Source organism: Eptesicus fuscus, chromosome 5 (assembly GCF_027574615.1).
Source record: "Eptesicus fuscus isolate TK198812 chromosome 5, DD_ASM_mEF_20220401, whole genome shotgun sequence".
NCBI lineage: Eukaryota > Metazoa > Chordata > Mammalia > Chiroptera > Vespertilionidae > Eptesicus > Eptesicus fuscus.
Window position 1 is genome coordinate 6,669,119 of NC_072477.1, and position 26,570 is coordinate 6,695,688.

At 33.6% G+C, this 26,570-nt stretch overlaps 5 non-coding genes and 10 pseudogenes across 5 annotated transcripts; all 15 read left to right on the forward strand.

Moving 5' to 3' along the window:
* The first annotated feature begins 1,770 nt into the window (after positions 1-1,770).
* On the forward strand, positions 1,771-1,846 carry LOC114227511 (small nucleolar RNA SNORD113/SNORD114 family; annotated as a pseudogene).
* Positions 1,847-4,055: 2,209 nt separating this feature from the next.
* Positions 4,056-4,126, forward strand: LOC114227530 (small nucleolar RNA SNORD113/SNORD114 family). The gene has a single exon (XR_003613578.1). It is a non-coding gene; the product is annotated as a small nucleolar RNA SNORD113/SNORD114 family (small nucleolar RNA).
* A 1,185-nt stretch (positions 4,127-5,311) lies between these two features.
* LOC114227521 (small nucleolar RNA SNORD113/SNORD114 family) lies at positions 5,312-5,385 on the forward strand (annotated as a pseudogene).
* Positions 5,386-6,754: 1,369 nt separating this feature from the next.
* Positions 6,755-6,826, forward strand: LOC114227513 (small nucleolar RNA SNORD113/SNORD114 family). Its single transcript, XR_003613571.2, has one exon. It is a non-coding gene; the product is annotated as a small nucleolar RNA SNORD113/SNORD114 family (small nucleolar RNA).
* An 896-nt stretch (positions 6,827-7,722) lies between these two features.
* LOC114227512 (small nucleolar RNA SNORD113/SNORD114 family) lies at positions 7,723-7,795 on the forward strand (annotated as a pseudogene).
* Positions 7,796-9,849: 2,054 nt separating this feature from the next.
* On the forward strand, positions 9,850-9,919 carry LOC114227510 (small nucleolar RNA SNORD113/SNORD114 family). The gene has a single exon (XR_003613570.1). It is a non-coding gene; the product is annotated as a small nucleolar RNA SNORD113/SNORD114 family (small nucleolar RNA).
* A 1,759-nt stretch (positions 9,920-11,678) lies between these two features.
* On the forward strand, positions 11,679-11,754 carry LOC114227519 (small nucleolar RNA SNORD113/SNORD114 family; annotated as a pseudogene).
* An 852-nt stretch (positions 11,755-12,606) lies between these two features.
* On the forward strand, positions 12,607-12,678 carry LOC114227523 (small nucleolar RNA SNORD113/SNORD114 family). Its single transcript, XR_003613574.2, has one exon. It is a non-coding gene; the product is annotated as a small nucleolar RNA SNORD113/SNORD114 family (small nucleolar RNA).
* A 2,929-nt stretch (positions 12,679-15,607) lies between these two features.
* Positions 15,608-15,689, forward strand: LOC114227508 (small nucleolar RNA SNORD113/SNORD114 family; annotated as a pseudogene).
* A 943-nt stretch (positions 15,690-16,632) lies between these two features.
* LOC114227516 (small nucleolar RNA SNORD113/SNORD114 family) lies at positions 16,633-16,704 on the forward strand. The gene has a single exon (XR_003613572.2). It is a non-coding gene; the product is annotated as a small nucleolar RNA SNORD113/SNORD114 family (small nucleolar RNA).
* Positions 16,705-17,466: 762 nt separating this feature from the next.
* Positions 17,467-17,541, forward strand: LOC114227518 (small nucleolar RNA SNORD113/SNORD114 family; annotated as a pseudogene).
* Positions 17,542-20,122: 2,581 nt separating this feature from the next.
* LOC114227514 (small nucleolar RNA SNORD113/SNORD114 family) lies at positions 20,123-20,195 on the forward strand (annotated as a pseudogene).
* Positions 20,196-21,412: 1,217 nt separating this feature from the next.
* LOC114227522 (small nucleolar RNA SNORD113/SNORD114 family) lies at positions 21,413-21,486 on the forward strand (annotated as a pseudogene).
* A 1,881-nt stretch (positions 21,487-23,367) lies between these two features.
* Positions 23,368-23,441, forward strand: LOC114227515 (small nucleolar RNA SNORD113/SNORD114 family; annotated as a pseudogene).
* An 810-nt stretch (positions 23,442-24,251) lies between these two features.
* Positions 24,252-24,324, forward strand: LOC114227524 (small nucleolar RNA SNORD113/SNORD114 family; annotated as a pseudogene).
* The last annotated feature ends 2,246 nt before the right edge of the window (positions 24,325-26,570 follow it).

Consider the following 26,570-nt stretch of genomic DNA (forward strand, 5'->3'; position numbering starts at 1 on the left):
TTTTAGCTCTGATGCCTGGATCATTCTATATATAAAAAGGGTGTGCAAATGAATGAAAAAGGCCAACCATGGGTCATTGATGAGAGTGGAGCGCATCTGAGCTCTTCTGAGGTCCACTACAAAAAGGAACTGAAGTGTTTATATCCGTGGGAATGAGCCTATGGGTTGAGCTCAGTCATATTTAAGGATTATAACTCAGCCTTTGGTGCTTCATGGATTTTAATTTTATAAGTGAATAAATGAAAGAATAAATATCAGTATAAAAAGGGTAAGGTATATCACACTATGAGAATATGTTGTCAGACAAGAATTATTATTAATATAACTTAGAACCACTGGTGTTCATTAAGCAATACATAGACCAAAGTGTTACATTTTGGGGTAAGAATTATAAAGATGGAGATGTATAGTAATCTGTATTCTTGCTTTGAGTCAATAGTAAGTTTAAGTGGTTCCTGTACTTTAGAGAAAAATAAATAATCACTCTCCACATACCTAAATGACTAAGAAAATGAAATGAGAAAAGTATGTATTTATGGCAAGAATGTCTCAATATTTTATTATCTGTATTGCTTATACTCAGAGTGAATGCACCTAGCTGATTTGATACTTCTGCCATGGCCAAGAATTCTTTGTGGGGACCATGGAGGCCAATGTGAGTAATAGCCACATCTCTTCTGGTCTGGGTGATTAGTTTAAGAACACTAACTGTATTGTTCAGAAAATGTGTTAAGTATAATGAAAGAAGTTAACCATGGCCCACTATGGGGTTCATGTGGAACATATGTTCCTTAATGGGTTTGTGCAACACTAACATTGATTAATGATAGTTTGGAGGGAAATTATTCTGTAGACAAATGTTAGGGAGACTTAAGAGCATTGTTCTTGAATTATTGTGATCATGTAAATTTATTTTGTTATTATGAGTCAATGGAAAAGTTAATAAATCAAGAAACATGAATGAGGGAAAAGAGGGCAAATCTTGGACCAATGATGGACAACTGGTAGGGTGTGTCATGGGCAATGAACAGGATGTGTCTGCAATTCTCAGGGACAATAGGAAGTGCCTGAAACTCTAAGATACAGCACAATACATAATTAGTCTCATTCCTCTTTGGAAATGATGCTATAGACAGATGTCAGAAATGCACATAGGTCATGTTCTTATTTTGGATTTGTAGATTTAGATTTTTTATTATTAACGAATCATTAATAAGCTCATCAAATAAAAATAATACTTAGATAAAGGAGAAAGTGAAGCATTGTCCAATTATGAACATACATTGTGAAATAAGACATATTACATAAAAATAAAAAACATTTATGCCCATTTAGATATAAATTTATCAAAGGTTTTACTTCTTTGGCCAAGGATTATGTAAATGAGGATAATTAAGTCAATTTTATTCTTTTGGATCAGTTTCAAGTTTGAGGTTGGTCCCTTTGTTAATAGTCCAAAATACATAATGAAGAATTAACATATACCTACCCAACTTAGTAATGAAATGTGGGAAGGAAGTAGCCATTTAGATGAATTGTTTTTTTTATTGACTGCTCTGTTCTGCGCTCCTCAGAACGGACCCACTCAAGATGGCGTCAGTGTCTTCCCTGGCCTCCAGCCCCCTGTTCGCCTCTAATGGACACCAATGTGAGTGATTGTCACAGTTCTTGTGTTGGTTTGGGTGATTTGCTTAATTCACTGTATGATGAGTGTGAATTAATGAATTAATAACCAACTTGGAAATGAACAAAGGGAATGTGTGCTCGTCCTGGACCAGTGATGAGAATCAGTGGCATTTGAGGTGAGGATGATAAATTATAATGTGTCTGAAACTCTGAGGTCCAGCACAGAGCAACCCAGGGCCTTCTCTTCATGTGAAAGGGTCCCATAGACAGAACTTAGGAATAGGCAAGGATGATTGTGGTCTTCGGGTTTATTTTATTCTATTATTATAATTGGATAAATGTAATAATCAATAAACAAATATATAAGTAAAGATGAATGAAGTAATGTCCAATCATAAAAATACATTGTGAGGCAAAGAGTACTACTAATAAATTTGGAAAAAGTGAAGTCCAAAGGGAAGTAATTGGCGCATGACTGTTAAGTCTTTGGCTAAGGATGACACAGACAATAGTAAGTGCTAGTCAGTGTTCATTTTCTAGGTGAGGGACAAGTTCTAAGTTGTTCATTTCCTTAATATAAATGGAAATAAATGTACTCTAGATTAATGAGTGACGAAATCACTAAATTGTTTATCTTTGGTTCTGTTCTATACTCTGCAGAAAAGACACATTTGGGCTGATTGCAGCGTCTTCTGTGGTCGTAGCTCCGTGGTTGCAACGGTGTGTTAGGAGCATGGAGAGTAACGTGAGTAATGGTCAGTGTTCTTGTATTGGATTGATTGTTTAAAAAAATTATTTTGTATTATTAAAAGTATTAAATATAATCAAAGAAGCCCAATCATGTCAATATCAAATGTTATTTATATAAAATAATATGATGATTAATTTACATATGAAACACTGAGTTCAGTTAATGAAAGAGTTTGGTTTTAGTGGAAATGATTCACTAGATGGATGGTGGAAGGGGGCAATGGGGACAAAATGAGAGACATTTGTAATACCCTCAACATAAAAATAAATAAAAAATAGATGGTTGTTAGGGATATTCCAGGATATTATTTGTGATTTTTTTCTTCATTTATATTTATTTTTATATTAGTGAATTTAACCAATAAAAAAACATAGATGACAGTAGATAAAAAGAACAAATTCTATGATGATGACTCCTGGCATATAATTCCCATGCAACGAATACCACTGGAACTCTGAGGTCCAACAAAAAAATGAATCTATTTCATGTGGCTGAAATACCAGGACATAGGGTCCAATTTTGGCTTTCACTCATTTATATTCTATAAATATAATTGAATCAGTGACTCTACCAATAAATGTTTTATAAATGAACGATACTATTCGTATATATTGTGAACACTAAAGATGAATGAAAATAAACAGTATAAGGATGCTGTTTATTTTTGCTAAATTTGATATAGATAGTAATGAGCAACAACCAATGTTCATAGTCTGTCAGTGGCCATATTAATATTGTTTAGTCACTTAAGAGAAAGTAAAGTAGACACAAGCACAAATCACCAATTATGTACATGGCTGACTAAATAATGGTGGAATTGGGGCTAATGGAGATAATGTCTTGATTGCCTCTTTGGTCCTATTGTGCATTGTGCTCCATAGAATGGAAGCACGCCATCTGATGTCAACATCTTCCCTGGGCAGGAGCTCTGGGACTGCATCTGTATGAGGAGCATGGAGGCCACTGTGAGTAATAGCCAATGTTCTTTTTGCTTTAACTGTGTTTTTCACTGTATAATTAAAAAGTGTTACTATCTATCTAATAAAAGCCTAAGTGACTTTTACAGCAGAGCCACCAGAACGACCGGTCGCTATGATGCGCACTAACCACCAGGGGGCAGACACTCAACGCCGGAGCTGCCCCCTGGTGGTCAGTGAGCTTCCACAGGGGGACCGCAGCTCAGCCAGAAGCCAGGCTCAAGGCTGGTGATTGCAGTGACTGTGGTAGGAGCCTCTCTCACCTCTGTGGCAGCGCTAAGGATCAGTGAGCCGAGCGGTAAGGAGCAGTGAGCAGGCGGGTGGTAAGGAACGAGTAGGTCCCAGACTGTAGAGGGATGTCCACCTGCTCCCTGCAAGGGGTCCCGGACATCCCCTGAGGGGTTCTGGATTGCAAGAGGACACAGGCTGGGTTGAGGGACTCCCCCTTCCCCTCCGGTTCACAAATTATATGCACCGGGCCTCTAGCAATCAAAGAAGATTAGACATATGTCACTGTTAAATATCATATTAATGTGAAACATTGTGTTGATTAATCCATATATGAAACTCTGAGCTGAGTTAATGATAGGAATCTGGTCTTAGTGGAAGTGATCTTAAAATGAATGTTAGAGATACTTAAGAATCTCACTCTTGTGTTTTTGAGATTTATGTAGATGACAATACAGAATGAAGGCCACCCTTGGACCAACAATGATCACTGGTGCATTGTGGGGCATATGAGCTGAAAGGTATCTGGAAGTCTGACATCCAACACAAATGGAGTCCGGCACGTTTTCCTTTTATGACAGGAACCTGTGGACAGATGTCAGGAATATAAAAGGATCTCGTTCTTGGTCTTTGAGTTCATGAATTTTAAAAATATTATTATTAAAGATTTAATGGCAGCATAAATAGACAAATGTATAAATGAATAAAGATGAGGAGCATGAAGCTTTGTTCATGAATAAAATATGTAATAATGAAAATGAATATCAATATAAGTGGGAAAGGTTAAGAAAGGGCCAAGGGTATTATGTATTTGACAAAGGATGGCATACACACTGACAGGTAATAATTATTGCCCTCAGTCAGGTATTAGTTTGAAGTTCATCTTATTAAGAGCAAAATAAATAAATATTACCATTAACTAATAAACCTCAAATGACTGTAAATAAATAGTGGAAAATATGGTACAATAAAGAAAATGTCTCCATCTTTTTTTGGGGGGGGTAAATATGTAGTTGAATTTTAAAAATATATTCTGATTATTTATGACATATCTGGATAATGTATTGTTTTTACATTTTTGTGATGACAAATATATTTGTATGTACTATTTATGTATTTCTAAGTTGACTTTTGTGCTTTTTCTTTATTTTTTTTTTTCTGTTTGTTACACTCCCTTCTTGATTTATGTTTGTCTCCTAATTTAACTATTTTATCTACTAATTTGATATACATTCATTCTAATTATATTTCTATAGGCAGTATCTTTACATCTTAATGGGTATAGTTACATTAAATTATAAAAGTAATATCGTTTATTCTTTTGTCTGCTTGTACTTTTCAGAATGAATGCACCAAGCTTATTTCAGCATCTGCTCTGATTGAGATGATGGCAGAAAAGAGACCAAGGTGAACAGTAGGTGAAGATTTTACCTTGGTTTGGATGGTTTTTTAAAAGAGTATTCATAGTATTAATATAAAGTAATAAATACGATAAAAAACTTAAGTGTGAATCCAGTACAAATATGTTATGAAGTATGTTGATTCACTGATAATGTGCAACATTTAAGTCAATTAATGTAAAGATATAACCTATGTAGTACAGAAGCTAGGTTTAATCAAGGGTGTTTTTCTTGTGATTTTATGAATTATGTATTTATTTCATTATCAATGAATTAGTGCTTTAATAATCACAAATAGAGAATCCATTGAAGAAAAAGAGACCCCAAAATGGACCAATGATGATGACTGGTCACATAGAGTCATATATGGTGAGTGCGAGGTGTCTGTAACTCTTGTGTTCACAAGAAACAGAATCTGGTTTATCTTCTCTTGTTAATGACCCCATGGGCCGATGTTAGGAATATACAAAGATTATATTCTTATTTTGAGTTCATAGATTTAGATTTATTGTTATTAATGAATCAATACTCAAACCATTAAGAATGTAATAAACAACTAAAGAGAAAAGAGTGAGACATTGTCCTGCTAGGAACACATGTCATGAGGCAATAAAATTAAAATCATACTGATGAAGCCATAAGTGGAAGTAGCATTTGCCTTCTTGCCTAAGAACCATATAGACAGTGATGAGTAAGACTCAATATTACTTTGCTCTTGATCAGTCTCAAGTTTAAAATTATCTTTTGTTCAGAGAAAACATACTACAATATGAAAAATTAATCAATGTCTAAACGAATAAATAAAATGCAGAAAACAAGGATCAGTGGAGATAAAGTTTGAATTTTTTTATCTTCTGCTCTGCTCTGTACTCCATAGAGTGGACACACTCGAGCTGATTTAAGGATTCTTCCATGGTCGTGAGCTAGGTTGATGCTCAAACACTGAGTCACACCAGCCGGGAAAGGGTCGGTATATTTATATATTGCCTAATAATGATCACAATTAAGTTTACTTTAACATTAGTTACCATATGTAGTTACCAAATATTTTTTTTTTGGTGAAGAAAACTTTTTAAAAAATTTCTTTTTGATTAAGGTACTACATACGTGTCCTTATCCCCCCATTGTCCCCCCACCCTCCCACTCATGCCCTCACCCCCCTGTTGTCTGTGTCCATTGGTTAAGCTTATATGCCGGTGAAGAAAACTTTTAAAATTTATTCTCTTACCAACTTTCTTTGTTAAGATAAAAATTTACATTAAAAATATAAATACCTTAATACTGAGTAAATGAAACCCAGAAAGCAAGACTGGGCCTCGGTTTTCCTTTACCATCTTCCCTTCTCTATCCACTTCAGAACACAAACACTCTAGATGACGCATGCACCTTTCTCGGTCACAGACCCTCTGGTTCCCACTTTGTAGTAGGAGCTTGAGGATTAATGTGAGTTAGGATTGAAGTTCTTTGCTTGGATTCAGTGTGGTTGTTGTTACTTTAAGGTTATTCCCCGTATTATTAAGAAGCGTGAAGTATCAGTAAAGAAGGCAACTGTATCTGTTAAATATGGACTATAAGAAAAATTATATCCAGTAATGCATCATGGGAACAGGTGATAAAAAAAGACATATTGCTGTGAGAGTAAATGTATATTAAGTTTAAAGATATGAGGGCTCATCTTGTTTTTTGTGAATAATAGTCTTTCAGAATTATTATTGAACTAATGATTTAATCAATATACAAATAGAATATAATGAGGAAATGAGAGAGAATTGTGGATTTATGATGGCTACTAGTGGCCTAGGAGTTACATGGGGCGAATACATGTCTGGAACTCTGAGTTCCAATGTAAACTTACTCTAGTCCATTCAGTACTTCCTATAGAAATATAATTGAATGAATGTATATCAAATTAGACAGATGGCAGGAAGACCCTAAGATCTTGTTTCTGGTCTTAGTGTTCATGTATTCTCATCTGTTATTATAATTGGATAAATTATAGAATCTATAAATAAACATAAATAAAAACAGATCAATGAAGTATTGTCCAATTATAAAAAATATGTGAGGAGGCAAGAAATAGTATTAATATATTATGCAAATCATGAAGTTCTATTAGAAACCAATGGCACATTACTGTTTCCTGTATAGTTAAAGGATAAATCATAGAAAATGCTCATAGTCTGGGTTAGTGGTCCAATTAAAATTTGTTTTCTTAGGAGAAAAAATGTATACACCAAATCAATGATTGCCCAAATGACTGACCATGTGAGAGGTGAAAAGCAAATAGCAATGGACAGAAGGTCTCAACCGTTTATATCATCTGCTCTGTTTCATACTCCTCAGGACAAGCACACTGGACCTGCTGTAAGGTTCTTCCTTGACCGTGAGCCATAGAAGTGCATCTCTGCTTTAGGAGCCTGGAGACCAATGTGAGTTATAATGCAAGTTCTTATTTTGGTTTGGGTGGTCTGTATTAATAAAAGTATGACATACTCAAAGATGGCCCGATTGCATCCTCGTGGCCAATAGGGGATTAATAGGTAGCATTATATTGACTAATTCATATATAAAAATGTTAATAAATATGACAGATACAATGATGTGATGATGTTTTAGGTACAGTTAGGGCTATCAAGACCCTTTTGAGTTCTTGTGAATAATAGAGTCTTAATTTTTTATTTAGGGAATTAATGAATTAATAAACTATATAGAAATGAATAAAGAGAAAGCGTCCTTTTTTTGGATCAATGATGCTAACTGCCAGAGTATGAGTCGCGGATGATGAATAATATGTCTTCAACTCTGAGATCCAACACGGAAGGAATGGGTTCTTTCTCTGTCTGCATTTTCATTCTTAATTGTAATTGGACCAATGATTTATCAATGATGACATATCTATGGTAGTTGCATTGTCCAATTTCAGACACGTGGGTAGGCAATAAATTCTATTAACATAATTGAAAACAGTGAAAGTCCAAAGAGAAACAAATGGTCCATGACTCTAACCTCTTTGGCTTGGGAAGCTATAGACAGGATAAAATATAGACAATGTTTATGTTCTGTGTCAGTGGGAAGTTCACAATAGTTGTCCTGAAGGCCAGGAACATATAAATATACTCCAAATCATGAATGCCTAAATGACTGGTTACATGAAAGTTGTGCGTTAAGGATCTATGGAAGGAAGGCTGAACCTTTTTGTCTCTCTCTCTGTTTGGGACTCTTCAGAACAGATGCTCCGGCTGATTTCAGCTCTGCCCTGGAGAAGTTTGCTCTGTTGCCTCCACATTAGGAGAGAGATCAAGGTGAGTAGTAATCAAGGATTTTGTCTTGGTTGGGTTAATTTGTTTAAGGGTATCATTCATGGTATTATTAAAATTTAATGATAGCAGCATTATTTATAATAGCTAAGATCTGGAAGCAGCTGAAGTGCCCATCAGTAGAGGGGTAGATAAAAGAGTTGTGGCATATTGACACAATGGAATACTATGCAGCTATGAAAAAGAAGGATCTCTTACCCTTTGAAACAGCATAGAGGGACCTGGAGATTATTATGCTAAGTGAAAAAAATCAGTGATAGAAAGACAAGTATCACATGATCTCACTTATCTGTGAAATCTAATAAACAAAACAAACTGATGAACAAAATAGGTCCAGAGACATGGAAGCATGAAACAGACTGACAAATCACACAGGGAAGGGGGGGAGGGTGGCAAGAGATTAACCAAAAAACGCATGCATAACCTATGGACAAAGAAAATAGTATGGTTAAGGTCTGGGGTGGGGCAGGAGCCAGGTGGAGAGGGGCAAGGAGTAAAATGGGGGACACCTGTAATATTCTCAACAACAAAAAATAATAAATTTAATAAAAATTAATTTATTGCTCCATGATAAATATGACATGAAACATTACATTGATTAATTGAAATTATGGAATATTGAGATTGATTAATGAGAAAGATACAATATATGTTGGCAGTTATTCTGTAGACAATAGGTATGCTCAGAGTTGTTGGTTTTTCAGTTTTTCTTTATCATTGTATTTATTTTATTATTGTCAATGAATTAATGATTTAATCAACACAAATGTAGAAATTAATGAGGAGAAAGTTGGCCCCTATGGACCAATGATAATGATTGGCAGAGGAGTTATGAACATTGAATAATCTATCTACATTATAAAACATAAAATTTTTAATTTTTAAAATATTTTTATTGTATTTTTGGGATGCCATTGGTTAATAAAATTATATAGGTTTCAAGTGTACAATCCTATAATACAACATCTATATATTGCATTGTGTGCCACCACCCACAGTCAAATCTCCTTAAGTAACTGCAAATATGAAATGTGGAAAGCAAGAATCAATGGGGGTTAAAGGCTTATTTATTTATTTATTATTGATTGTGCTTTGTCCTTCTCAGAATGGACACATGTTAGCTGGTTAAGCATTGTTCTGCGCTGCCTAGCTATATGATTACATCTCTGTGTGAAAAGCACACGGACCGATGTGAGTAATAGCCACAGTTCTCATCTTGAGTTTAGCGATTGATTTTTTTTTCCCAGAGTATTCAGTGTATCATTAAAAAGTTTTATATAGGATTTCAGAAGACCAGGTATAGCTCAGTGATAAATATTGTATTTTATGAAATATTAAATTGATTAATGCATAAATGTAAAACAACATAATTTTTAAAAGATATATTATATTCAATTTATAGGTTAGGGATATCATGACTCTTCCTGTTTTGTGTGTGTGTGTGTGTGTGTGTGAGTAATTAGTGTAATTAGTGTTTTAAAATTATTATTAGCAAATTATGAATTAGTCAATAAACAATGTAGAAATGAATGAAACAAGTAGGGGGGTATTGCATCAGTGATGACTACTGCTGGCGTATGAGTCCTATACGATGACTACATGTTGAACTCTGAGGTCCAACATGAAATGTAGTCCATGCCCATTGTTTGAAGGGATCCCCTAGAAAGTTGTCAGGAATATATGAGGATCTTGTTTTTAATTTTGATGTTTATGCATTTTCTGTCTATATAATTGGATCTATGAAATAATTAATAAGCAAACATAAATAAATAAAGATGGAGGTGGCAAAATATTGTCCAATTATAAAAGTAGGTATTTAGTCAAGGAATAGTATTAATGTATACTTAAAACACTGATGTTGATAAGGGATTATATGGTATTAGGTCATTATTCTTTGACTAAGGATAATATAGGTATTAATAAGTGGTAGTTAATATTCATGTCTGTTAGTGGTCAGATCAATATTGTTCATTGACTCATGGGAAATTAAAATATATATAATGTAGATTACATGAATGAGTGACTCAATGAAAGGTGAAATGCAATGACTAATGACATAATATCTCAAACCTTTTTTTTTTTAATTATCTGTTCTGTCTTGTACTTAGCTTGGTCACAGATGATTTCAGCATCTTTCATGATCCCAAGCTCCATGGTTCCATCTTGTTAAAAGCCTGGGACCAATGTGAGTAATAGTCAAAGTACTTTTCTTGGTTTTGTGTTTTTGTTCAAAAAGGTTTTCACTGAATTATTAAAAATGTTATATAAAATAAAAAAATCATAACCGTGACCTATCAAGCATTATATTAAGTAATCTATATACGGAGACATTGAAGTTAATTAATGAAAGATTATAGTCAGTAGGAAGTTTTGTTTTACTTTTTGTGACCTTTGTTTTTCGTTAACTAATAAATGAATCTGTAAAAGCATTAATATAATAGGAAGTAACCTGTCCAATATTGGTAATTGGTCAAGTACAAGTCTTGATGATGAATACTATAGGTCTGAAACTGAGGTCCAGCATGGAACATCAATCTATTCTTTTCGTTGGACTTTGACTTGCTTCCATAGAGAGATGTCAAGAATATACAGTGATTATATTCTTGCGAGAATTTCCTAGATGTAGATTTGTTATTAATGCTACTGGTATATTGGTGGGACCATTCTACAAATATACATAAGTATTTAAAAAAATGAGGCATCATCTAACTTTTAAAGTGTGTGGTGATACCTCTTAAGAAATAAATGGATAGAGGTCTCACCTCTTTGACTGGGTCATAAATATTCATATAAATAAGAATCCATTGTATTCTTCTTGGTCTTGAAGGTTGAGTTCTTCCTTTTGTAAGATTATATATATATAACAAATCAATAGTGAATTTATGAAATATGGAAAGAAAGCATCAGTGATGATTGGCTCTTTCTCTCTTTATTTTATTTTATCACCCTCTACTCTGTACTCCTGAGAATGAAAACACTCAAGCTGAGTAGAGCATCTTCCATGGTCATGAGCTGTGTGGTTGTCTCTATATAAGAAGACATAGGTTGATGTGAGTAACCAGTAAAAATTCTTTTCTTAGTTTCTGTGTTTTTTAAAAAGATAATTCACTGTGTTATTAGAAATCCTGAAATATAATTAAAGGCCAATGCATCTTAGTGAAGTGTGGGATATATGAAACGTAATATTGATTATTCCAGTGGAAAACTGAGGATAATTAATGAAAGTGACACATTGGTGTTAGGATAACCAATGTGTAGAATAGGGATATAAAGGCTCCTCTAGGGTTTTTGTTCATCAGTGTTTAGAAATTAATAGTAGTAAATTAATGATTTAATCAATGAATCTGTAGGAATGACTGAAGAAAAGGAGAGACAAGATTGGATCAATAATGAGCACGGTGGCTATATGAGACATACACAATGAATACTAGTATGTGTAGCTCTCTGAAGTCCATCCCCCTTGTTTAAAGGGATCCGATAGATAGATGTCAGGAATAAACAAGGATCTTGCTTCTGGTGTTAGTCTTCCTTCATTTTTATTCTATTACTTTAATTGAATAAATGGGAGAATCTATAAATTTATAAGTAAATACAGATGAATTTAATGAAGCATTGATCAATTATAAAAATATGTGTTTATGTAAGAAATACTATTGATATATTATGAAAATCCTAAAGTTCCTTTAGAAATAAATGCTTCATGACTACTACCTGTATAAAGATGACAAACAGTATAAGTCGTAGACATTGTTCAGATGCTGGATCAATTTGCAAGATCAACATGGTTCTTTTTCTTAAGGGAAAAATAGATCCCAAATTAATAATTGCCCAAACTGCTGAATAAACAAAATGTGAAAAGCAACGATCAATGGAGAGAATGTCTCAACTCTTTTCATCATCTGCTCTGTTTTATGCTTCTCAGGACAGACACACTGGGCTAAGTTAAGGATTCTTCCTTGATCCAGAGCCCTAGACCTGATCAATGTGAGTTATAATGGAAGTTCTTGTTTTGGTTTTGCTGCTTTGTCAAAGTATATTCACTATATTAATAAAAAGTATGAAATCCAAAGAAGGTAAACTGCATTCTAGTAACAATTATGGGAGTAATAGGAAGCATTATCTTGATTAAAAGCACATAAGAAAACAAGATAATGACAGATATTAATGTAGGAATGATTCTTGATACATATTAGAGATCTTAAGATCTTGTTAAGCTTTTGATTGTCATAGAGATTTAAAATTTTAATTAGTGAATTAATAAATTAATCAATAAACAATGTAGAAATGAATGAAGACAAAGTGGTCCTTGGATCAGTGATGATACCTGCTGGCATATGAGTCACGAATAACAAATAATATGTGTCTGAAAATGGGTTCTTTCTCTTTATGCATTTTCATTCATTATTATAATTGGATCAATGACTTACCAATGAAGAAATATATAAAAATAAAGCTGAATGGTAGTTGTGTTGTCCAATTTAAAACATATATGGAGAGGCAATAAATTCTATTAATATAATTTGAAAATAGTGAAGTCCCAAGAGAAATGGTACGTGACTGTAACCTCTTTGGCTGAGGGTGATATAGACAGAGTAAATTATTGACTATGTTTATGTTCTTTGTCAGTGGGAAGTTCAAAGTAGTTTGTTTTCACAAAAGACAATGAGGTAAATATACTTAATAACTAATGTCTAAATGCTTCCATAAAAGATGAATGGAAGGAAGTCTGTTTTCGTTATCTGGTCTGCTCTCGACTCCTCAGAATGACGCACTCCCGCTGATGGTAGCATTCCTCCGTGGAGACCATGTGAGTAATAATTAAAGTTATTGTCTTAGTGGGAATGGCTTCTTTAAGGGTATTCACTGTATTGTTCCAAAGTATTAATTATGATCAAAGAAGGTGAAATAGGCCATGTTAAATATCTAATTGATAGGAAACATTTAATTGACTAATCCATAAATGTAATCCTGAAGTAGCTAATAAAAGATATTTAGTCAACGTGGAAATGATTTTACAGATAGATGATAAGGATGTCAAAGGATATTAGTATTGTTTTTAAAATTAATGTTTATTTTTATAATGAATTAATAAACACTTGTTTATTAGAATGAAAATAAAGAGGGACAGTTATGGATCCATGATGGCTGGTGGACAATGAATACTACGTGTCCACATGAAAGGTACTAGTCCACGCCCCATGTGTCAGTGGATCCTCTAGATCAGGGTGTGGGAGCTTTTTCCTGCCAAGGGCCATTTGGATATTTATAACATCATTTGCTTGATATAATTCACTTACTATAAATTTATATTGCTATGAAAAAAGCTCCTAGATTTATTGCATTTCGAGTCCCACCTGCAGTTGCCTTGGCAGGGCCAGACCAAATGACTTCGCAGGTCTTATATGGCCCACCAGGCGGATATTCCCCACCCCTGAGCTAGACAGATGTGAAGCATATGCATTTGTGTTCGTCTTTGGGGGTCAGGATTTTAATATTAACAAAGTATCAATGGCAGAATAAATAATAAATATATAAATGAAAAAAGATGAAGAGGGTGAAGCATTATTCTCTGATAACTATCAAGGTAAAAGAATATTAATATGCATTAGAATGAATAATAATTGGACCAAGTGTGTGCATTGATAAAAACAATGAAAAGTAAGAGTCAGTTATTGCCTGAGTCAGTTGTAGGTTTGAAGTTTATTAAGTTAAAAATAAAAAATAAGTATTATCATAAATTAATATATGCCTAAATGACTATGTAAATAATTGGAGAAAACTATGAATCAATGAAGAGAAAGTCCCAATGTTTTTATCAATTCTTTGCTTGGTACTTTTCAAAGGAGGTGATCAAGTTAATTTTGTCTACTGACATCATCAAGCTTTCTATGTTGCCTTTATCTTAGGAAAGAGACTAAAGTGAGTAAAAGTCTAAGGTCTTATTTTGGTTTGGGTCATTGTTTAAGGATATTTACAGTATTACCAATAGTAATATTATCAGAAAGGAACCTTTTGCCCAATAATAAATCTTATTCAAAACATTATCTTGATTAATTAATAACATGTATCATTGACATTGATTAATGAATGACATAAACCTAAGTGGATAATGATTTTACAGGTAGAAATTAAGGAAATTTAACTATCTTGTTCTTAAGTTTTTGTGGATATTTTTATTATCAGTGAATTAATGAATTAGTCAATACAAAAATAGAAGTAAATGAAGAAAAAGTAGACTTCTAATGGACCATGATGGTGGGAACAATTAGAAAATATGTGTATGAAACTCTAAGGTCCAACACAATGCCTAGTGTATCCTCTCTGTTATATTCGATATTGTAAACAGATGTTAAGAATATACAAAGATCATGTTCTTACTTTGGCTTCATCGATTTATACTTTTTATTATTAATGGATCTATAGAACCAGTAAAGAAATGTGAATCATAGCTACAGAAAAAAGGGTGAAGCGTTGTGCAACTTGAACATGTCGTGAGTAAAGAAATAATATTTAAAAAATGAAAACATTGTGTTCATTAAGAAATACTGAAAGTCAATGAACAAACAGGAAAAACAAACAAACAAAAACTCATAGACACAGAATGGTGCTTACCGGAGGGAAGGGGTTGGGAGCGCAGTAAATGGTAAAGGTGGTCAAATATATGGTGACGGAAGATGGTTTGACTTTGGGTGGTGGACATACAATGCAATATATAGATGATGTATCATAGAATTGTACACTTGAAACTTACATAATCTCATTAACCAATGTCACCCCAATAAGTTTAATAAAAAAGAAAAATAATTGAGTAAATCCATTGTTTTGGGTTGGTCTCAAGTATGAGACAGTTCCTTTTGTTAAGAGAAGATAATATATACACAGAAATTTTAAATACCTATATAACACTTTAATATTTTCTTCTGTCCGACTGTGCTTAGAATTTCTCAGAATGGACCATTCGAGCTAATTAAGCCTCATTCCATGGGGGCAGCTCCATGCTACCATCTCCATGTTAGCAGCACAGAGAGCAATGTGAGTAATAAATAGTCAAAGATCCTGTCTGGGTTTTAATCATTTTTTTTTAGGCTATTTAGTGCATTTCTAAAATGTGCCATAGGGAATCCAAGTAATCCAACTGTCATCCAATGAATTAACAGGAAACAATATGTTGATTAATGTTCCAATGAAATTTGGGATTATTAATGGAGGTATATTGATATGAGAATGATTCTAGATAAGTAATAGGGATATCAGTGTCTTCTTGGTTTTGTGAATCATCAAGTTTTAAAATTACAATTAGTGCTTAATTAGATCAGTGATGACTACTGGTGGCATTTGAGTCATATATGATGAGTATGTGTCTGGAACTCTGATAGATGTCAAGATCAATACAAAGGTCATGTTTTTGTTCTGATTTCATTGACATACCAGTAGATATGTTATTAATAGGCTGATAGAAATATTAAACAAATAGTTAAGTATTTAAAGAATTAGGATGAATAAATACATAACCATGAATGTATGTGTTCAGGCAAAGGATATTAACAAAATTGAAAGAACATATTAATTAAGAAACCAATGGAGCTGTGAATTTCATCTATGGTTAAGAATCATATAGACATTGATTAGTATGAATCCATTGTATTGTTCTGGGTCAGTATCAAGATTGAGTTTTTCATCACGTTAGGATAAATATACAGGGTGTCCCAAAAAATGTGTACGCACACTTTGAATAATTTATAAAGGCAGTGTTTATTAAAACACATTTCATTTTCTAAATTGAGCTATCAGCTGTTAAAGTATGTATACATTTTTTGGGACACCCAGTATATACATTAAGATAAAAGAAGAAATATCTAAACCCTGAGTCTATGAAACGTGGTCAGCAGGGATCAATGTCCATTAGGTCTTACATTAAATATCTAGGGATATTTAGGACTTCTTCAGTGTCTTCCCTGGTCACAAGCTCTCTGGTTGCGTCTACATAATAGGAGGATGGAGATTAATGTGATCATAGTCGAAGTGTTATTTTCTGTGTTAAGTGTTTTTTATAAGGTAATTCACCGCAGTATTAAAAATTATAAAATATAAATAAAGAAGGAATGTATTTCAGTGATAAATATGAGATATATGAACCATTATATTGATTAATCCATGTATGAAAAGCAGGATAATTAATCAAAGAGGTACACTGATATGAAAATAATATATGTACAGGTTAGGGGTGTAATAACTCTTCTTGGGTTTGGGTGAGTCATAGTGTTTAGATATTATTATTAGTGAATTGATGATTTAATCAATAAACAATTAAAAATGAAAAAATGGGTTCCAATAGGATCAGTGATGACGACTGGTGGCGAACGCATTACATAGATGACTGCATGTCTTGGAACTCTGAGGTCTATCATAAAAGAAACCTAGTTTGGTCTAAGTGTTCATATATTTACATTCTATCATAATTGGATAGATGAGAGAATCTGTAAACAAATACATAAGTAAAGATGAATGCAGTGACATTTTACAACATCTCATTGTAAAAATATGTGATTATGTAAGAAATTACTATTGATACATTATGAAAACCCTGAAGTTAAATTAAAAGTAAATGGTACATGGCTAAGGATGACTTGGATAGTATGATTCACAGACAATATTCAGATTCTGGGTCAGTGGCAAGATCAATGTTGTTTGTTTTCTTAAGAGAGAAAAAAAATTATACCAAATTAGTGACTTGTGAACTCAAAGGTGAAGAGCAACAATCTATGGGGAGATTTTCTCTCTTTTTATTTTATCATCTGCTCTGCCATTTATTCCTTAGAATGGACAAATTCGACCTGCTTTAAGGGTTCTTCCTTCACCATGAGCCATAGGATTGCATCTCTGTTTTAGGAGCATGGAGACCAATGTGAGTAATAATGAAAGTTCTTATATTTTCTGATATTTGTTGTGAATAATTGCAACACTAATAGGAAGTGTTTTTTGATTAATTCATATATGAAAAACAGAATAATTAACAATGAAAATATCTTGATGTGAGAATGATTCTAGTTAAATTCTAAAAATATCTAGTTACATTCTAAGGTCTTGCTGATTTTTAAATTATAATTAGTGAATTCATGAATTAATCAATAAACAACATAGAAATGAATGAAGACAACATGGTCTTCTGGATCAATGATGATACCTGCCGGCGTTATGAGTCCCCATGACAAATAATGCGTGTCTGAAACTCTGAGGTCCACCTCAGAAGAAATGGGGGTCTTGCTCTTCCTGCAAAGCATGCCTCATTTTATTATCCTCTGCTTTGCTCTTTACGCCTCAGGATGGACGCACGCGACCTGACTTAGGCATCGTCCTTGGTCCTGAGTGTTCTGGGTGCATCTATGTTGTAGGAGCATGGAGACCCATGTGAGTAATAGCAATATATTAGATTGAATGGCTGGTTTTATGGTATTCCCTGTATTATTCCAAATATTACATGTAATTAAAGAATATGTGCACTCCTATGTTCATAGCAGTGTTGCTTACAATAGCTGAGATCTGGAAGCAGCCCAATTGCCCATCAGTAGATGAGTGTATAAAAACACATGGTACATTTACACAATGGAATACTATGCAGCTGTAAAAATAAAGGATCAATTACCCTTTGAGAAGGCATGGAGTGACCTGGGGATTATTATGCTAAGCAAAGTAAGTGAATCAGAAAAAGACAATATCACATGAAATCACTTATATGTGAAATCTAATGAACAAAATAAACTGAGCAATAAAATAGAACTAGTGACATGGAAAGATGGGACAGACTGACGAATCTCAGAGGGAAGGGGGCATTCACAGAAATAGTAAACAAATAAATAAATGCAGGGTGTCACCCAAAAATGTATACACACTTTAAAATGGAACATACTTTTAAAAACATTGCCTTTATAATTATTCAAAGTACATGTATACATTTTTGGGTGGATACTCTATAAATGTAAATATGAAGATGGTGAAACTTTGTCCAATTATAAAAATATGTGGTTAGGTAAAAAGCTGTTAATATATATATTAGAAACAAATATCTATTAGGTATAGGTACAGAGTGTTATTCTTTGACTAAGTATGATATAGTTATTGATAAGTAATAGTAAATATTCATATTATCTGTCCATTGCAACATTGATTTTGTTCATTTACTTATGAGAAAATAAAATATACATTACCTCAATTCATTACTTACTAAATGGCTGACTAATAGGTGATATTTAAGAATCAATAATTAATATCTCAACTTTATAAATTATTGTTTTCTCTTGTACTCCTTAGAATCATTGCATGTGGGTGATTTAAGCATGCTTCCATGATCATAAACTCTGAGGCTGAATCTATGCATTAAAATCATGGAGAGCAATGTGAGTAACATAGTTCTTTTCTTGGTTTTGTTTTTTTTTAAAAAAAGGTTCTCACTGCATTATTAAAAAGCCTGAAATAAGATCTCTGATTGCCAAACAAGCTAAAAAAGAGTAATGGTGCTAATATGAAGTATCATGTTAACCTTTGTAGGAAATTAACCTTTTGAGGTCATTAATAAACATATATTGTTTATGGAAAGTAATTTAAAGACAAATGCTAGAGATATTTAAGAATCTTGTTTCAAGTTTTTGTGACTCCCTAAGGCTGTGGTCGGCAAACTGTGGCTCTTTGGCCCCTTGAGTGTGGCTCTTCCACAAAATACCATGGCCTGGGCGAGTCTATTTTGAAGAAATAGCGTTAGAAGAAGTTTAAGTTTAAAAAATTTGGCTCTCAAAAGAAATTTCAATCGTTGTACTGTTGATATTTGGCTCTGTTGACTAATGAGTTTGCTGACCACTGCCCTAAGGTATTTATTTTATTATTAGTAAATGGGTGATTTAATCAATAAAGATGTATAGACATGAATGAAGACAATGAGGCTCAACCCTGGATAAATGATGGTGATTAGTGTGCGTAGGAGTCCTTTCCCCCCATTTGAGGTGATCCTATAGGGAGAGGCTAGGTATACAAAGCATCATGTTCTTGGTCTTTGTGTACATGAATATTTACAAATATCATTAGAAATGGCAAGATAAATGAACAAATATATAGTCAATACATTTGAATAGGTGAAACCCTCATCATTGTTAAAAATATATAGTGGGATGGAAAATAATACTACCCAGCATATATATATATCCTTGATATATATAAATATGAAAAACAGTGATAAATAGTAGTCGGTTACCGATGGAGTCAGTTTCAACTTTGACATTTGATTTATTGAGAGAAAAATAAATAAATATGACCATAAATTAATAAATGCTTAAATAACTATGCAAATAAATAGTGGAAACTCTGAATCCATGGAGACAAAGTGTCAACATTTTTATCATGTTTCTTTGGTCATTTGTCTCCCGAATGGACCCTGGAACTGATTCCGGCTTCTGTTGTCTGTCATGTTCCTTCTGTGTCTGAGAAGCGGTCAAGGTACCTAATGGTCATGTTGTTATCATGGAGTGGGCCGTTTGTTTAAGGATATTTACAGTATTATTTAAAGGCATTAAATTTATAAAAAGTTAGCCATGTCTCATTGATAAATATGACATGAAACTTTATGTTGATCAATTGATAATGTGCAGGATTGGGGTCTATTAATGAATGAAGTATAGTCTATGTGGGGAATGATTCTGTAAATTGATCTTAGGGATATTCAAGAATCTCATTCTTAAGTTTTTATAATCCATGAATTGTTTTTATTATTATGAATGAATTAATCATTTAATTGATACAAATGTAGTAACAGATGATGAAAAATAGACCAAGTCATGGATCAATAATGATTCCTGGTGGTATAGGAGTCATGACAATGAAAATACATGTCTGAAACTCTGAGGTCTAGACCATAGTCTGATTCTTCTGTTGAAATGGTTTCTATAGGGAGATGTCAGGAATATAGAGATCATATTATTGTATTGATTTCACAGAGATAGATTTGTATTTATTAATGGAATAGTGATAAAAGTATTAAAAATAAATAAACATAAAGAATGAGGTGAAGTATTGTTCAATTATGAAGGTTTTGTAGTGAGGTAAAAGATAATAATGACATTGAAAACATTGATTCCCATTAAGAAATTAATGGCTCAATCGGTCACCTCTGTGACTAAGGATTATATAGATACTGATAAGGAAGTCTATTTTATTCTTTGGGGTCAATCTCAAGATTGAGTTTTTACTTTTCTTAAGATAAAGAATGTATATTAATACATACCTAAATACTGAGTTAATGAAATGTGTGCAAAGCAAGTATCAATGACAGTTTAATTTTATTTTTCATCTGCTCTGCGCTGTCTTCCTCAGACACTCTTGAGCTGATTTATGCATCATCCATGGTCACCAGCTTTCTAGTTGCCTCTAGTAGGAGGACAGAGATTAATGTGCATAATAGCTCAAGTTTTTTTTTCTTGGTTTCAATGTGTGTTTTTTAAAAATTATTCATTAGGAAGTGCAAGAGATATTTAAGAGGGCAACTCTAACTCGGTGATAAATATGGGAAGTTTATTGTATAAAGATAAAAATAAATAAATCTTACCATAAATGAATAAATACCAAAATAATAACGGAAATTATAGATCAATGGAGACAATGTCTCAATCTTTTTATCATCTGTTCTGCTTGATACTCTGCAGAAACAAAGCACCCAGCTGACTACAGCTTTCTTCCGTGATCAAAATGAGATGTCACTTCTGTCTTCAGAGAGACAACAAGGTGAGTAGTTATCGAAGTTCTTCTCTTGGTTTTGGTCATTTGTTTAAGGTAGTAATAACCTTAATCAAATTCCCACTATTATTAAAAAGTATTAAATATAACAAAAAATGTTAGCTATGGCCCATTGACTAATGTAATATGACACATTATTCTGATTAATTGATAATGTTCAACATTAACGTTGCTTAATGCAAAAGATATCCTGTATTGGGAAAGATTTCTATAAATAGATTTTAGGGATATTCAGGGATTTTGTTCTTGCATTTTTGTGAATCGTGTGTATTTTATTATTATCAATGAATTAATGATTTAATTGATACAAATTTAGGAAGAAAAGATGGCCTCACTTGGACCAATGATGATGACTGACTCATACGAGTTATGAATAACGAATAAGATCAATCTGGAATTCTGAAGTTTAACACAAAATGTAATTAGTGTATTCCCTCTGTTAAGAATCCTATCAATAGAAATATATGAAGATCATGTTCTTATTTTGGATTCCTAGATTTAGATTTATTATTACTAACAGATGAATGATTGAACAATTAAGCAAATAAAAATAAATAAAGAAAAGGAAAAGGGTTAATCATTGTCCAACTAAGAACATATGTGATGAGGCAAAACATATTAATAAAAATTGAGACTATTGATGCCCATTAAAACATCAATGGATTGAAAATTTTACCTTTGTTTAAAGATCATATAGACACTGAAATAAAAGTCAGTTTTATTGTACTGGATCAGTTCCAAGTTTGAGGCTGCCCTTATTTAAAAAATTAAATTTATTGGCATAACATTGGTTAATAAAATTATATAGATTTCAAGTGTACAATTCTATGATACATCATCTGTATATTGCATTCATTCTGTGCCCCCCCACCCACAGTCAAAGCTTCTGTCACCATATATTTGACCCCTTTTACCTTTTACTACCTCCATATCCTCTTCCCTTTGGTAACCACCATAGTATTGTCTGTTGTCCTTTTGTTAAGGGAAAAAATATATACATTATGAAAATATAATAATTACCTATATGACTGAATAAATGAAATGCAGAAAGCAGGAACCATAGAGGATATCGTCTCAATTAAAAAAAAAAATCATTCACTCTGTTTTGTTTGAGGGGATTTTATTGACACATGTCAGGAATACACAAAGGTGCTTTATTAAATTTTTGATCTTTGTGTATTTTTATTATTCCATTACTAGAAGCCCAATGCACGAAGATTTGTGCAAGAATGGGCCTTCCTTTCCCTGACTGCTGGCACCGCCTTTCTGCTCAGGCTCTGGAGCCACCTCTTTAAGCTCCAGCCCTCCCCCTGCCCCCCCACCTTCCCACACTGCCCAGAGGCCCTGAGCAGCTGGGGTGGCGCAGAACTGCCTGTGGATACAAATTAACCCACTGTCTTTGTTGGGTTAATTTGCATACTCACTCCTGATTGGCTGGTGGGCATAGCAAAAGTACAGTTAATTTGCATCTTTCTCTTTTATTAGTGTAGATTATAATTGGGTAAATAAAAGAATCCATCAATAAATATATAAAGAAATAGAGATGAATGGAGCAAAGCTTTATCCAATTGTGAAAGTATGTGATTAGGCAGGAAATGGTCTGATATATTGAATACTCTGATATTATTGAGGAAGTAAAAGGTTAAAGGGTGTTTTCTCTTTGGCTGAGGATAACACAGACAATGTTAAATAACAGTCCATGTTCTGTGTCAGGGGCAAGAATGATACTGCTTATTTACTTCCAAAAAGATAAAATGTTAACCTAAATCACTACCTCCCTGAATGACTGACTGAATGGAAGGTGGGGTGCCCAGACCAGTGCAGACAGTATCTCACTCCTTTAAAAATCATTCCCTCTGCTCTGTACCCCGCAGTCTGGACACGCTCGAGCTGATTTAAGCATCACGAGCTCCATAGTTGTATCTGTGCGTTACGAGCATGGAGACCAATGTGAGTAATAGTGACAGTTCTTGTCTTGGTGTCATTGTTTTATGTAAATATTCACTGTATTATTTTAAAATTGTGAAGTGTAATGATTGAAGGACGGCCCTGGCTCAGCCATAAATATGGGGCTCACAGGAAGCATTGCTTTGATTAATCCCTAAATGCAACATGGAAGCTGAGTGATGTAAGGGCTTGATTGCCATGAGTTATAATTCTACAACACAAGTTTTATGTATGTATATTACTCTCAAGTTTTGTGACTTTAGGTATATATTTTATTATTATCGGTGACCTGATTAATTAATAAAATTCATGTAGACATGAATTTAAAAACAGAGGACCATGTCTGCATCAGAGGTGACCACTGGTGGCATAGGAGTCATGGATGATGGCTGCCATGTGTCTGGAACTCTGCGTCCAATACAATACAAATCTCATCTATTCTCATGTTGGAAAAAATCCTACAGATAGATGTTAGAGATATTTAAGCTTCTAATTTTATGGTTCATGGATTATGACTATGTTATTATAAAAGAGTCAATATCAAATAATTAATGATGGAGAGAGTGAAGTATAATCCAGTTATTAAATATGTGATAAGAAAGAAATTAATATAATTTAGAATGGATAATAAGGGGACCAAGTGTGTTACTCCTTTGGCTAAGGATTACAGAGCTATTGATAAGTAATAATCAGTGCCTTGTTTTGGATAAATTGCAAATTCAACATTTCTTTTAAGAGAAAATACCCAAATAGTACCATAAATGAAGAAATGTTAAATTACTGAGTAAATGAAAGGGCACTCCTGTGCTGATTTTAACATTTTGCCATGGCCTCCAACTCAATGGTCATCTTAGGAGCATGAGCTTCCAGCATGAATAATAGTTGCAGTTCTTATCTTGGTTGGGAGGATTGGATTGGTCAATGCATTATTAATAAGTAGACAATATAATCAAAGAAGACTAGACATGGCCCATAATGAACATGGGGTTAATAGGAATGGTTATATTGAGGCAGCCGTATTTGAAACACTGATATGTTTCTTAAAACATCCATTCAAGAAATAATCTAGTGTCTATGGGGAATGATTTTATAAACATTATGTTTATATAAACATAAATAGGGCTCTTATTCTGAGTTTCAGATTCATGTATATGTATTTCTTAGTAAGTAGTAAATTAATGAATAGATCAATAGACAAATAATAACTGAAGACAATGATTCATGTGCTTGGACCATTGGTAACATCTGGTCATGGATGTCAAGGATGATGAATAACATGTGTCTGGATGTCTGAGATCTGACACAAAAAGAAATCTAGTCTATTGCTCCTTTAGATGTGATCTCATAGACAGTTGATAGGAATGTTCAGTTATCCCATTCTTGTGCTTTTGTAGTTCATGGATAATTATATTATTACAGTGAACTGATACGTGAAGGGTTTAACAAGTAGAATTGAATAAAAACCCTGCCACACCAGTTCCAACTGTAGCATATGTAATGAACAAGTATCAGGACCATTGAGGATCTGGGATTCATGTTTCTTTAAATTTCAGAATGCAGCACATATAGACAGATATATGAATTCTGGGATGTCTTTGGTCTACTGGTTGTTCATTTTATTACTGCATATAAAGTATTTATAAAATTAAAGATTAAGCACTATTTAAATTAAAGAAGGCCAGTGATGAGTTTTGTTATATAACTAGAGCTATTGTGCCCACTAAATTCCACTGTGAAGTGACATACTAGTTAGTAGTCTGGTAACAAGCAGCAACTGCACATGCGTTACTATTACTCAGTGCTATTGTACTGAGTGTTTGCAAAGATCTTGCTTTTATCATTGTGGTGAATAAATAAATTCATAGCTGTTAGTAGCTCAGAGGGACAAAGGAATAATGTTTATAATTTAATCCACGCAGATGATAACCCTCTTAATTAAGTAAAACATTTGGGCTCCTCTTAGTTCTGTGGGTGAGGGACAGAGTTCTCCTGTTGGGTGGCTTATTGAAGGGTGTTTGTTATATTATTAAATGGATAACTAAATACTTTAATATAATTGTGGTCTATTCATGGGTCAGAGATAAGAATGTGACATAAATCATTGTTTATGATTAATTTCTTTCACGTTTGCCATATTAAAACCCCAATCTAGCCTTTTCATTTACCAGCATTCTTTTGACATCCCACAGGATGGAAGCACCATAGCTAATTAAATTATTCTGCAGTCATGAAGATCTTCACCTTATCCTCCTGGGGAAGGAGCGTACCGTGCTATGTAAGTAACAAAGTTCTTGGTTTGAGTGGTTAGTTCATAGGTTTCCATGACATCATTAAAAAAGCACAGAAGTGGGCCCTCAGCTTAAGTACCAGGCACTTTATGGAAGAGATGATGCCTGAGCCAGTAACAAGCTCACCAGGCTCTAAACTCCAGGAAGATGGGAACCATACTCATATGCCCATTGTGCCTTGCATGTATATCACATGTAATAAACATTAATTGAATGAGTAGCTGAATAAATAGTGATTGAAATAAAGAATGAATGAAGCAGTGAGTTAGTGAAAGAATGAGTCTTTGTGTCAACAAAGGATGAAAAAATAAATGAATGAAAATATGAAGGAGCACACCAATGGGCGAATGAATTGGCAATGAGTTGAATAACTAAATTAATAAATGCATACATGTGTGATGAATTAGTAAATGGACCTGTTAAAAAAATTTTCAAAAAGGGAATGAGTGAATGAATAAAGTAGGTCAATGAGTCGTAAGTGAAAGATGAGTGTACAAATGGATGAGTGAATAAATAAGTGAATCTCTGAATGAGTTTATGAGCTGATGGATAAGTGAAAATTAATTAGTAATGAGGGAATAAATGAACCAGTGAGTCAATCAGTGAATGAGTCAATCAGTGAATGAGTCAATGAATAACCAAATGACTTGATTAATAACTCAGAAAATGAGTGAGCGAATAAATGAATAAATCAATGAAAGAGGAAAAAGTTGAATAATTTAACTAATGAGTAAGTCAATGAATGAAACGAATTAATGAGGGAATGAATCAGCAAATGGACAGAGGAATGACTATATTAGAGTGAAAGAATAAAAGAATGAATTAGTGAGTGAGTCAATGAGTGTGTAATCCAAGAATAAATTAACTCCTCTGTGAATGGATGATTGAATATGCAAATTAATCAATAAATGAGTGGATGAGTCTGTGATCCATGTGTGAGGCAACTAGTGAATGACCTCACCATGTGCCTCCTTCCCTGTCCACCCCAGAGAGTTAGCCCCACCCCAACCTCACAGCACACTGTAGCTACCTTACCCAGATCACCAGTCTTACTCCATCATGAACATTTGTTTAATTTCATCACTGAGCTGATGCGCCCTGAGAGCCAGAAACTGGGTCCAATTTTTCTCCGTGTCCCCAGTGCCTTCCCAGCCCTGTGCCTAGGAGGTGCCAGTAAATTATTGCCGAATGAATGAATGAATAATTAAAAATACATGTGCTTTTATGGAACCAGGATAACCCTTCTCAGAAGGCCTGGG